The sequence below is a fragment of the Oncorhynchus mykiss genome, chromosome 12 (genome assembly GCF_057628025.1).
Source record: "Oncorhynchus mykiss isolate SJ-2025 chromosome 12, ASM5762802v1, whole genome shotgun sequence".
In the NCBI taxonomy this organism is placed as follows: Eukaryota; Metazoa; Chordata; class Actinopteri; order Salmoniformes; family Salmonidae; genus Oncorhynchus; species Oncorhynchus mykiss.
Window position 1 is genome coordinate 18,847,147 of NC_143033.1, and position 12,195 is coordinate 18,859,341.

Consider the following 12,195-nt stretch of genomic DNA (forward strand, 5'->3'; position numbering starts at 1 on the left):
AACTAGATTCAGCCGCGGGCCATTTTCTTTTCTTGAGCGGATGATCAGGGGTCCGGAACATAATTACGAATAATTTTTGTAGACTACAAATTGAACGCAAGAAGCCCAAGCAGATATAATATTTGACTAAAACATAATAATTTCAAACCTTGCTTACATTTGTATACTATCACATATACAGTGCCTTGAGAAAGTATTCGCCCCCCTTGAACTTTGCGACCTTTTGCCACATTTCAGGCTTCAAACATAAAGATATAAAACTGTATTTTTTTGTGAAGAATCAACAACAAGTGGGACACAATCATGAAGTGGAACGACATTTATTGGATATTTCAAACTTTTTTAACAAATCAAAAACGGAAAAATTGGGCGTGCAAAATTATTCAGCCCCTTTACTTTCAGTGCAGCAAACTCTCTCCAGAAGTTCAGTGAGGATCTCTGAAGGATCCAATGTTGACCTAAATGACTAAGGATGATAAATACAATCCACCTGTGTGTAATCAAGTCTCCGTATAAATGCACCTGCACTGATAGTCTCAGAGGTCCGTTAAAAGCGCAGAGAGCATCATGAAGAACAAGGAACACACCAGGCAGGTCCGAGATACTGTTGTGAAGAAGTTTAAAGCCGGATTTGGATACAAAAAGATTTCCCAAGCTTTAAACATCCCAAGGAGCACTGTGCAAGCGATAATATTGAAATGGAAGGAGTATCAGACCACTGCAAATCTACCAAGACCTGGCTGTCCCTCTAAACTTTCAGCTCATACAAGGAGAAGACTGATCAGAGATGCAGCCAAGAGGCCCATGATCACTCTGGATGAACTGCAGAGATCTACAGCTGAGGTGGGAGACTCTGTCCATAGGACAACAATCAGTCATATATTGCACAAATCTGGCCTTTATGGAAGAGTGGCAAGAAGAAAGCCATTTCTTAAAGATATCCATAAAAAGTCTCGTTTAAAGTTTGCCACAAGCCACCTGGGAGACACACCAAACATGTGGAAGAAGGTGCTCTGGTCAGATGAAACCAAAATTGAACTTTTTGGCAACAATGCAAAACGTTATGTTTGGCGTAAAAGCAACACAGCTAAACACACCATCCCCACTGTCAAACATGGTGGTGGCAGCATCATGGTTTGGGCCTGCTTTTCTTCAGCAGGGACAGGGAAGATGGTTAAAATTGATGGGAAGATGGATGGAGCCAAATACAAGACCATTCTGGAAGAAAACCTGATGGAGTCTGCAAAAGACCTGAGACTGGGACGGAGATTTGTCTTCCAACAAGACAATGATCCAAAACATAAAGCAAAATCTACAATGGAATGGTTCAAAAATAAACATATCCAGGTGTTAGAATGGCCAAGTCAAAGTCCAGACCTGAATCCAATCGAGAATCTGTGGAAAGAACTGAAAACTGCTGTTCACAAATGCTCTCCATCCAACCTCACTGAGCTCGAGCTGTTTTGAAAAAATGTCAGTCTCTCGATGTGCAAAACTGATAGAGACATACCCCAAACGACTTACAGCTGTAATCGCAGCAAAAGGTGGCACTACAAAGTATTAACTTAAGGGGGCTGAATAATTTTGCACGCCCAATTTTTCAGTTTTTGATTTGTTAAAAAGTTTGAAATATCCAATAAATGTCGTTCCACTTCATGATTGTGTCCCACTTGTTGTTGATTCTTCACAAAAAAATACAATTGTATATCTTTATGTTTGAAGCCTGAAATGTGGCAAAAGGTCGCAAAGTTCAAGGGGGCCGAATACAGTGCCTTGCGAAAGTATATCTCTCTTATGCGTGGGAGTACTTTGGAACAGATTTCCAAAATTAAAATCACTTGATTTGCTGGTGTTTTTACAGTCTTTTATATCCAACAATATTAATTTATTATTATTATTATTATTATTATTATTATTATTATCTTTTTGCGCAGAAAACGTGGGGGGCCAACTAAAATCTGCCCGTTGGAGATCCCTGATATATATAGAATCGTGAGAATCGCAGTACATATTGTATAAGCGCCAAAGTATCATGAGGGTTCCTTGGCAATTCCCAGACCCACTGGTGTGTAATGAGCTGTATTATGTTGGTGTGTAATACTCCGATCCAGACTTACTCTGATGGCTCTGCTTTCTTCCCAGACAATTATTATTGAGGAGAATATTTGAAAGCACTAGGGATGTGCATCTTACCCTTTCAAGACAATTCAATACATATCCAGATACATGGGCTCTGATACAGGAACGATATGCTTCAGTTTGAAACTATTTGGTGCGGTTTGATTTGAGAACAAATCGATGCAATTTGGTTCGATACGATTCGATGCCCTTACATTAGTTGCATAAACACATTCATTTTCCAGTTTCCAAATAAAAAATAGCTGCTGATGGATTTCATGAGCTGGGCCTCTATGAGCTGGGCCTCTATGAGCTGGGCCTCTATGAGCTGGGCCTGAGCTGGGCCTCTATGAGCTGGGCCTCTATGAGCTGGAACTGACTGTGTGTGAGTAAAATATGTATGTCTATGGTGTATGTATTATCTAGGCACCTGAGCTTAGCCATAAGGGAGACTAGGCATTTACCATCCCATTACCACTATCAGATTAGGAGGGGGGCAATGTAGCCTGTTTTTTTTGTCCCCACACTTTGGTTCTGAAATCACCATCACCCACTAATTATCTTGTCATTTTTGCAGATTAAGTGTTTGAGCTAGTAATGTATAAATATTTATAATTTACAAATGAGCAATGACATAGCCAATGAATATATAGCACAACTTTGGATTTCACCCCCATCTCAAAATCTAATTGTTTTGACCTTTTGGAAGGTGTTTTGGAGTGAGCTTCTTTTCTCCTCCAGCTTTGGCGCCTCGCAAAAGTGGATTGCTGTCCTTGTTATGAAATTAGGAACTTTATCCTGTGTATGTAAAAATGTTGCTGATGGTGAACCTGAACAATCAAAACGATATCTATTGTAAGCCCCGTTCAGATGAGTTGTCTCTGGTAACAAGCTTACTTTTATCCCAGTAAAATACCATTTTAAACAGCGAATAGATAACAATAATAACCCTTCCAAATTACAATACATTCGGAAAGTATTCTGGCACCTTCCCTTTTCCACATTTTGTTATGTAACTACACAACCATCTCTGCAGCACTCCACCTATCTGACCTTTATGGTAGAGTGGCCAGACAGAAGCCACTCCTCAGTAAAAGGCACATGACAGTCTGCTTGGAGTTTGCCAAAAGGCACCTAAAGGACTCTGACATTGAGAAACAAGATTCTCTGGTCTGATGAAACCAAGATTAAACTCTTTGGCCTAAATGCCAAGCGTCACATCTGGAAGAAACCTGGTACCATTCCTACGGTGAAGCATGGTTGTGGCATCATCATGCTGTTGAATGTTTTTCAACGGCAGGGACTGGGAGACTAGTCAGGATCGAAGGAAAGATTAATGGAGCAAAGTACAGAAAGATCCTTGATGAAAGGATCAGGACCGCACTCTCGAACAGGACCATGACCCTAAGCACACAGCGAAGACAATGCAGGAGTGGCTTCGGGACAAATCTCTGAATGTCCTTGAGTGGACCAGCCAGAGCCCAGACTTCAACCAGATCAAAAATCTCAGAGAGACCTGAAAATAGCTGTGCAGCAGCGCTGCCATCCAACCTGACAGAGCTTGAGAGGATCTGCAGAGAAGAATGGGAGAATCTCCCCAAATACAGGTGTACCAAGCTTGTAGCATCATATCCAAGAAGACTCGAGGCTGTAATTGCTGCCAAAGGTGCTTCAACAAAGTACTGAGTAAAGGGTCTGAATACTTATGTAAATGTAATAGTTCAGTTTATTTTTAATACGTTTGCTAAAATGTCTAAAAACCTATTTTTGCTTTGTCGTTATGGGGTATTGTGTATAGCTTGATGAGGGGGAAAAAACCATTTAATCCCTTTTAGAATAAGGCTGTAATGTAACATTTGGAAAATATCAAGGGGTCTGAATATTTTCTGAATGCACTGTACATACAGTACCAGTCAAAAGTTTGGAAGCACCTACTCAATCAAGGGATTTTATTTTTTACTATTTTCTACATTGTAGAATGACATCAAAACTATGACATAACACATATGGAATCATGTAGTAACCAAAACAGTGTTAAACAAATCAAAATATATTTGAGGTTCTTCAAAGTAGCCACCCTTTGTCTTGATGACAGCTTTGCACACTCTTGGCCTTCTCTCAACCAGCTTCATTAGCTAGTCACCTGTAATGCTTTTCGAACAGTCTTGAAGGAGTTCCAACATATGCTGAACACTTGTTTGCTGTTGTTCCTTCACTCTGCGGTCCAACTCATCCCAAACCATCTCAATTGGGTTGAGGACGGGTGATTGTGTTGGGTCATTGTCCTGTGGAAAAACAAGTGATAGTCCCACTAAGTGCAAACCAGATGGGATGTTGTATCGCTGCAGAGTGCTGTGGTAGCCAAGCTGGTTAAGTGTCCCTTGCATTCTAAATAAATCACTGACAGTGTCACCAGCAAAGCACCATCACACCTCCACGCTTCACGGTGGGAACCACACATGCGGAGATCTTCCGTTAACCTACTCTACGTCTCATTAAGACACGGCGGTTAGAACGAAAAATCTCAAATTTGGACTCATCAGACCAAAGGACAGGTTTCCACCAGTCTAATGTCCATTGCTTGTGTTTCTTGGCCCAAGCACGTCTCTTCTTCTTATTGGTGTCCTTTAGTAGTGGTTTCTTTGCAGCAATTAGACCATGAAGGCCTGACTTATGCAGTCTCCTCTGAACAGTTGACGTTGACATGTCTGTTACTTGAACTCTGTGAAGCATTTATTTGGGCTGCAATCTGAGGTGCAGTTAATTGTCGATTTCTGAGGCTGGTAACTCTAATGAACTTATCCTCTGCAGCAGAGGTAACTCTGGGCCTTCCTTTCCTGTGGCAGTCCTCAAGAGAGCCAGTTTCATCATAGCGCTTGATGGTTTTAGCGTCTGCACTTGAAGAAACGTTCAAATATCTTGACATGTTCCGGATTTAACTGACCTCAATGTCTTAAAGTGACGATGGACTGTCTTTTCTCTTTGCTTTTTTGCGCTGTTTTGCAATAATATGGACTTAGCCCTATTTGGTAAAAGACCATCTTCTGTCTACCAACCCTACCTTGTCACAACACAACTGATTGGCTCAAACACATGAAGAAGGAAAGTATTTCCACAAATTCACTTTTAACAAGGCACACCTGTTAATTGAAATGCATTCCAGGTGACTACCTCATGAAGCTGGTTGAGACAGTGTCAAGAGTGTGCAAAGCTGTTATCAATGAAAAGGGTGGCTATTTGAAGAATCTGAAATGTATTTAGATTTTTTTTTACACTTTTTTTTGGTTACTACATGATTCCATGTGTTATTTCATAGTTGTGATGTCATCACTATTTTACAATGTAGAAAATAGTACAAATAAAGAAAAACCCTTGAATGAGTAGGTGTGTTCGAACTTTTGACTGGTATTCCCCGCCCCCATCCAAACCAATCAACACCACAACCCACCCGATGTGCCAACAACCTTCATAAAGAACAAAAGAGGAAAAAAGACAAGAACAAAGGAAAACAACAATGCAAATCCAGATGGTGTGTGAGCTGCTGTTCGTCAAGGTTTGGCATGTAATGAATCGCTCATGCTCTTCCCCGTGCTTTTGCATGTCTCTGATGTGGTTTATATACACTGCTCAAAAAAATAAAGGGAACACTTAAACAACACAATGTAACTCCAAGTCAATCACACTTCTGTGAAATCAAACTGTCCACTTAGCAAGCAACACTGATTGACAATAATTTTCACATGCTGTTGTGCAAATGGAATAGACAACAGGTGGAAATTATAGGCAATTAGCAAGACACCCCAAATAAAGGAGTGGTTCTGCAGGTGCTAACCACAGACCACTTCTCAGTTCCTATGCTTCCTGGCTGATGTTTTGGTCACTTTTAAATGCTGGCGGTGCTTTCACTCTAGTGGTAGCGTGAGACGGAGTCTAAAACCCACACAAGTGGCTCAGGTATTGCAGCTCATCCAGGATGGCACATCAATGTGAGATGTGTCAAGAAGGTTTGCTGTGTCAGTCAGCGTAGTGTCCAGAGCATGGAGGCGCTACCAGGAGACAGGCCAGTACATCAGGAGACGTGGAGGAGGCCGTAGGAGGGCAACAACCCAGCAGCAGGACCGCTACCTCCGCCTTTGTGCAAGGAGGAGCACTGCCAGAGCCCTGCAAAATGACCTCCAGCAGGCCACAAATGTGCATGTGTCTGCTCAAACGGTCAGAAACTCCATGAGGGTGGTATGAGGGCCCGACGTCCACAGGTGGGGGCTTACAGCCCAACACCGTGCAGGACGTTTGGCATTTTCCAGAGAACACCAAGATTGGCAAATTTGCCACTGGCGCCCTGTGCTCTTCACAGATGAAAGCAGGTTCACACTGAGCACGTGACAGACGTGACAGAGTCTGGAGACGCCATGGAGAACATTCTGCTGCCTGCAACATCCTCCAGCATGACCGGTTTGGCAGTGGGTCAGTCATGGTGTGGGGTGGCATTTCTTTGGGGGGCCGCACAGCCCTCCATGTGCTCGCCAGAGGTAGCCTGACTGCCATTTGGTACCGAGATGAGATCTTCAGACCCCTTGTGAGACCAAATGCTGGTGCGGTTGGCCCTGGGTTCCTCCTAATGCAAGACAATGCTAGACCTCATGTGGCTGGAGTGTGTCAGCAGTTCCTGCAAGAGGAAGGCATTGATGCTATGGACTGGCCCGCCTATTCCCCAGACCTGAATCCAATTGAGCACATCTGGGACATCATGTCTCGCTCCATCCACCAACGCCACGTTGCACCACAGACTGTCCAGGAGTTGGCGGATGCTTTAGTCCAGGTCTGGGAGGATATCCCTCAGGAGACCATCCGCCACCTCATCAGGAGCATGCCCAGGCGTTGTAGGGATGTCATACTGGCACGTGGAGGCCACACACACTACTGAGCCTCATTTTGACTTGTTTTAAGGACATTACATCAAAGTTGGATCAGCCTGTAGTGTGGTTTTCCACTTTAATTTTGAGTGTGACTCCAAATCCAGACCTCCATGGGTTGATAAATTTGATTTCCATGGATCATTTTTGTGTTATTTTGTTGTCAGCACATTCAACTATGTAAAGAAAAGTATTTAATAAGAATGTTTAATTCATTCAGATCTATGATGTGTTTTTTTTAGTGTTCCCTTTATTTTTTTGAGCGGCGTAGTTGTGTGTGTTGTTTCCTTCTGATCTCTAACATAAATATGGTACACATCCATCAAGCGACTACCCTAATATCAGCAGTGCTAGTGAATGAATATAAAAGCTTTCCCTCTGCTCATCTCACTCCAGCTTGTAATTATCAAACACATTTCTCACTCAGAGACCAGTAACATTGAACAGGCTTCCATTCACTAGCTAACAGTGTTGCCTCCTTTTGAACTGTAGGTGTTTTTGTACAGGCTCCTTTGTTAGTCGTCCTGCTCCATCTGCTGTCAGCTGGCTGCAGTCATTAGACCCCCTCCAACCTCTGCATTATGTTAGCTAGCTTTGTCTGTCCAATGTGGCTGGTGTTTGTACGGTGCCTTCGGAAAGTATTCAGACCCCTTGACCTTTTCCACATGTTGTTACGTTACAGCCTTATTCTAAAATTGATAAAATATTTTTCCCCCTCAATCTACGCGCAATACCACATAATGACAAAGCAAAACATTTTTTAGAACATTTTGCAAATGTATTAAAAATTAACTGAAATATTACATTTACTTAACTATTCAGACCCTTTACTCAGTACTTTGTTGGATCACCTTTGGCAGTGATTACAGCCTTGATTATTCTTGAGTATGACACTACAAGCTTGGCACACCTGTATTTGGTTAGTTTTTCCCATTTCTCTCTGCAGATCCTATCAAGCTCTGTCAGGTTGGATGGGGAGCATTGCTGCAAAGCTATTTTCCAGTCTCTCCAGAGATGTTAGATCGGGTTCAAGTCTGAGCTCTGGTTGGGCGACTCAAGGACATTCAGAGACTTGTCCCGAAGCCACACTCCTGCGTTGTCTTGGCTGTGTGCTTAGGGTCGTTGTCCTGTTGGAAGGTAAACCTTCGTCCTAGTCTGAGGTCCTGAGCGCTCTGGAGCATGTTATCAAGGATCTTTTTGTACTTTGCTCCGTTTATCTTTGCCTCGATCCTGACTAGTCTACCAGTCCCTGCTGCTGAAAAACATCCCCACAGCATGATGCTGCCACCACGGCGCTTCACTGTAGGGATGGTGCCAGGTTTCCTCCAGACATGACGCTTGGAATTAAGGTCAAAGAGTTCAATCTTGGTTTCATCAGACCAGAGAATCTTGTTTCTCATGGTCTGACATTCTTTAGGTGCCTTTTGGCAAACTCCAAGCGGGCTGTCATGTGCCTTTTTACTGAGGTGTGGCTTCTGTTTGGCCACTATACCATAAAGGTCAGATGGGTGGAGTGCTGCAGAAATGGTTGGTCTTCTGGAAGGTTCCACCATCTCCACAGAGGATCTCTGTCAGAGTGACCATCGGGTTCTTGGTCACCTCCCTGACTAAGGCCCTTCTTCCCTGATTGCTCAATTGGATGGGAGGCCAGCTCTAGGAAGAGTCTTGGTGGTTCCACACTTCTTCCATTTAAGAATGATGGAGGCAACTGTGTTCTTGGGAGCCTTCAATGTTGCAGACATTTTTTGGTACCCTTCTTTAGATCGGTGCCTCGACACAATCCTGTCTCTGAGCTCTACAGATAATTCCTTCGACCTCATGGCTTGGTTTTTGCTCTGACATGCACTGTCAACTGTGGGACCTTATATAGACAGGTGTGTGCCTTTCCAAGTCATGTCCAATCAATTGAATTTACGACAGATAGACTCCAAGTTCTAGAAACATCTCAAAGGTGAGCAATGGATACAGGATGCCTTTGAGCTAAATTTTGAATCTCATAGCAAAGGGTCTGAATACTTATGCAAATAAGGTATTTCTGTTTTTATTTTCAATAAATGTGCAAACATTTCTAAAAACCTGTTTTCGCTTTGTCATTATGGGGTATTTATTGCGTGTAGATTGCTGAGAAATTGTTTGAGATTAAGGCTGTAATGTATCAATGTGGGGTCTGAATACTTTCCGAAGGCACTGTGTGTTAAGCACTCCTCCCCTCTAATTGTTCTCTACGATGATATCGGGGATGGGACTGTTGATCTGTCTATGTTCATTAGTCACATGCGATGTCGCCGACAACACTGGGCCGATTTTTAACAAAATTAGGGTGAATGATCCGTCTTGCCATAGAGATCCGGCATTTACAAACTGACACTGAGTTGGCCCAAGGCGGGAGCTATAGTAATGAACTGAAATGTGTTAGTCACACGCGTCATCTCAATTGTCCCAAGGGGAGGTGGGGGATGACGTTTTTAATTTAATTATTATTATTTTTTAAACCTTTATCTAACTAGGCAACTGTTGCTGTGTTTGTTACTGTTGTAAGTGTTACTGATGTTGTTAGCCAGCTGCACTCACAACATCATGGAACAAGGAGAGAAAATAGGGCCAGGCGTGTGTGTGTGTGTGTGTGTGTGTGTGTGTGTGTGTGTGTGTGTGTGTGTTTGGAGGGTGGAGGTCACTTAGTAGTTTGTTGGTTTACAGTATGAGGGGGAAGGAGGTGTTGCTGTTATACAGAGTGCTGCACAGGAGCAGCTGAGCCCCCCTCTCACTTTCTTTCTCTCTCAATTTCAAATAAATTTTCTCTCAATTTCAATTATCTTGTTCGCTCGCGCTCTCTTCTCTCCTCTCTCCCTTCTCTCTGATGTGTGACAGATAGATAGGCAGTCTGCATGCAGGTCAGGGAGGCTGTCAGACGAGCGCCTGTGAATCTTTAGTACCCCATCGGCATAATTTCCCCCTTGCCACAACCCCTATCAACTGCCCTCTCCACCATCACGCCACCCCCCAACCCTCCCCTTTTCTAGCTACTAGCCAACATTGCAGTATATCTTTTTGGGGGTGTTAATGTTAAAACAATATTTGCCCTGAATGTTTCTTGTATTACCTACAGCCGAAAAATAACTTTTGGACATTAGATCGGTTGTCCCTCAACAGAGGTTTGAGCAGAAATTCAACTTCCCTGACCTGGATCCTTTGAACTTCCTGAGGCAGCTCTATTCACCCCTGGGGCTAAAGTAGACAACCTCATGGCGAAGATCACCTTCCAGACATATATCAAGGACTGTAAACACAATTTCTTTTTACTGAATCCTGTTCTCTCTCTGGATATATTGGCCACATCCATTTAGCCAGCGGGGTTCTCCGTCCATAGCGCGAACAGGAAGAGAAAACATGATTACATGAATGTGGTAACATACAGGAACTTAAGTCCTTTTGTTTTCCCGATCTGGAATACCTCACCATCAAATGCAAACCGCATTACCTCCCGGGATGATCATTTTCTTAGGTCATAATTACTGCCGTGTATATTACCCCCCAAGCCGGCACCGCAACGGCGCTAAAGGAACTATACTGGACTTGTGTAAACAGGAAACCGCATGTCCTGAGACCACATTTTAGTGTAGCTGGGGACTTTAATAAAGAAAACTCTACCGACATTCTATCAACACATCTCCTGTGCTACACACGCATCACGTACCCTGGATCATTGCTACTCTCCCTTTTGGGATGGCTACAAGGCACTTACCTCCCTTTGTTAAATCGGATCATGCCTCCATTCTGCTCCTCCCCACCTATAGGCCGAAACTTAAACTGGAGCACCCGTGGTGAGGACTGTTCAGTGTTGGTCTGACCAGTTGGAATATGTTCTTCAAGATTATTTTGATCACGCCGACTGGAAATGTTCAGGGTCACCTCTGAGAATAGACATATGCACTGACATATGTCAAGATTGTTGTTCCCACTGTGACATTTTAGAATTTATCCAAACCAAAAACGTGGATAGGAGGCAGCATTCGTGAAAAACTGAAAGCGCGAACCACCATATTTAACCATTGCAAGTTGACTGGAAACATGGACAAACAGACCAGTTATGACCTCCGTAAGGCAATACGAGGCAAAATGACACTAGAGGGACAAAGTGGAGTCACAATTCAATGGCTCAGACATGAGATGTATGTGGCAGAGACCACAGACTATCACGGTTTATAAAGAGAAAGCCAGCCACGTTGTGGACCCCTATGTCCTGCTCCTGGAATAGCTAAACACCTTCGCCCGTTTTCAGGAAAACTTGATCGAGCCACCAACCTGGCTCATGAGGACTGTGTATTCTCGTTCTCGGTGGCCGCATATGTTTACCATCGCAAGGCTGCCAGCCCAGACGGCATCCCAAACTGCGTCTTCAGAGCATGTGCAGACCAGCTTGCTGTAGTGTTTACGGACACATTTTATCTATTCCTATTCCAGTCTGTTGTCCCCACTTGCTTCAAGATGTACACCATTGTTCCTGAATCCAAAAAAGCGAAGGTAACTGAATTAAATGAATATTGCCCCGTAACACTTATTTACTTCTGCCATCATGAAGTGCTTTGAGAGGCTAGTTAAGGACCACATAACCTTAACCGGCAACCTAGACCCACTACAATTCCGATTTAAAAACTCAACAGCTCCACGGACGACTTAATTACTGTTGCATTGCACACTGCCCTATCCCACATGGACAAGAGAAATACGTATGTAAGAAATACGTATGTAAGAATGTTGTTCATCGACTACAGCTCAGCCATCTACACCATAGTCCCCTCCTAACTCATCACTAGCTCAGGGCCCTGGGTCTGAACCTCCCTGTGCAACTGTGTTCTGGACTTCTTGATAGGCCGACCCCAAGTGGTGAAGGTAAACAACACCTCCGCCACGCTAATCTTCATCACGGGGGCCCCACAGAGGTGCATGCTCAGCTCCCTCCTGTAAATGTTCACCCATGACTGCGTGGCCACGTATGTCGCCAGCTCAATCATCAAGTTTGCTGACGACAACAGTGGTCGGCCTGATTACCAACAATGACTAGACAGCCTACAAGGAGGAGGTGAGGGCCCTGGCAGAGTGGTGCTAGGAAAATAACCTCTCCCTCAATGTCATCGACACAAAGGAGCTGATGGTGTATTACAGC

General features: G+C 43.6%; 1 protein-coding gene across 15 annotated transcripts in view; it reads left to right on the forward strand.

The window, feature by feature from the left end:
- tnksa (tankyrase, TRF1-interacting ankyrin-related ADP-ribose polymerase a) overlaps positions 1-12,195 on the forward strand; it is a 151,207-nt gene that overhangs the window by 6,006 nt on the left and 133,006 nt on the right. The window lies entirely within an intron of this gene.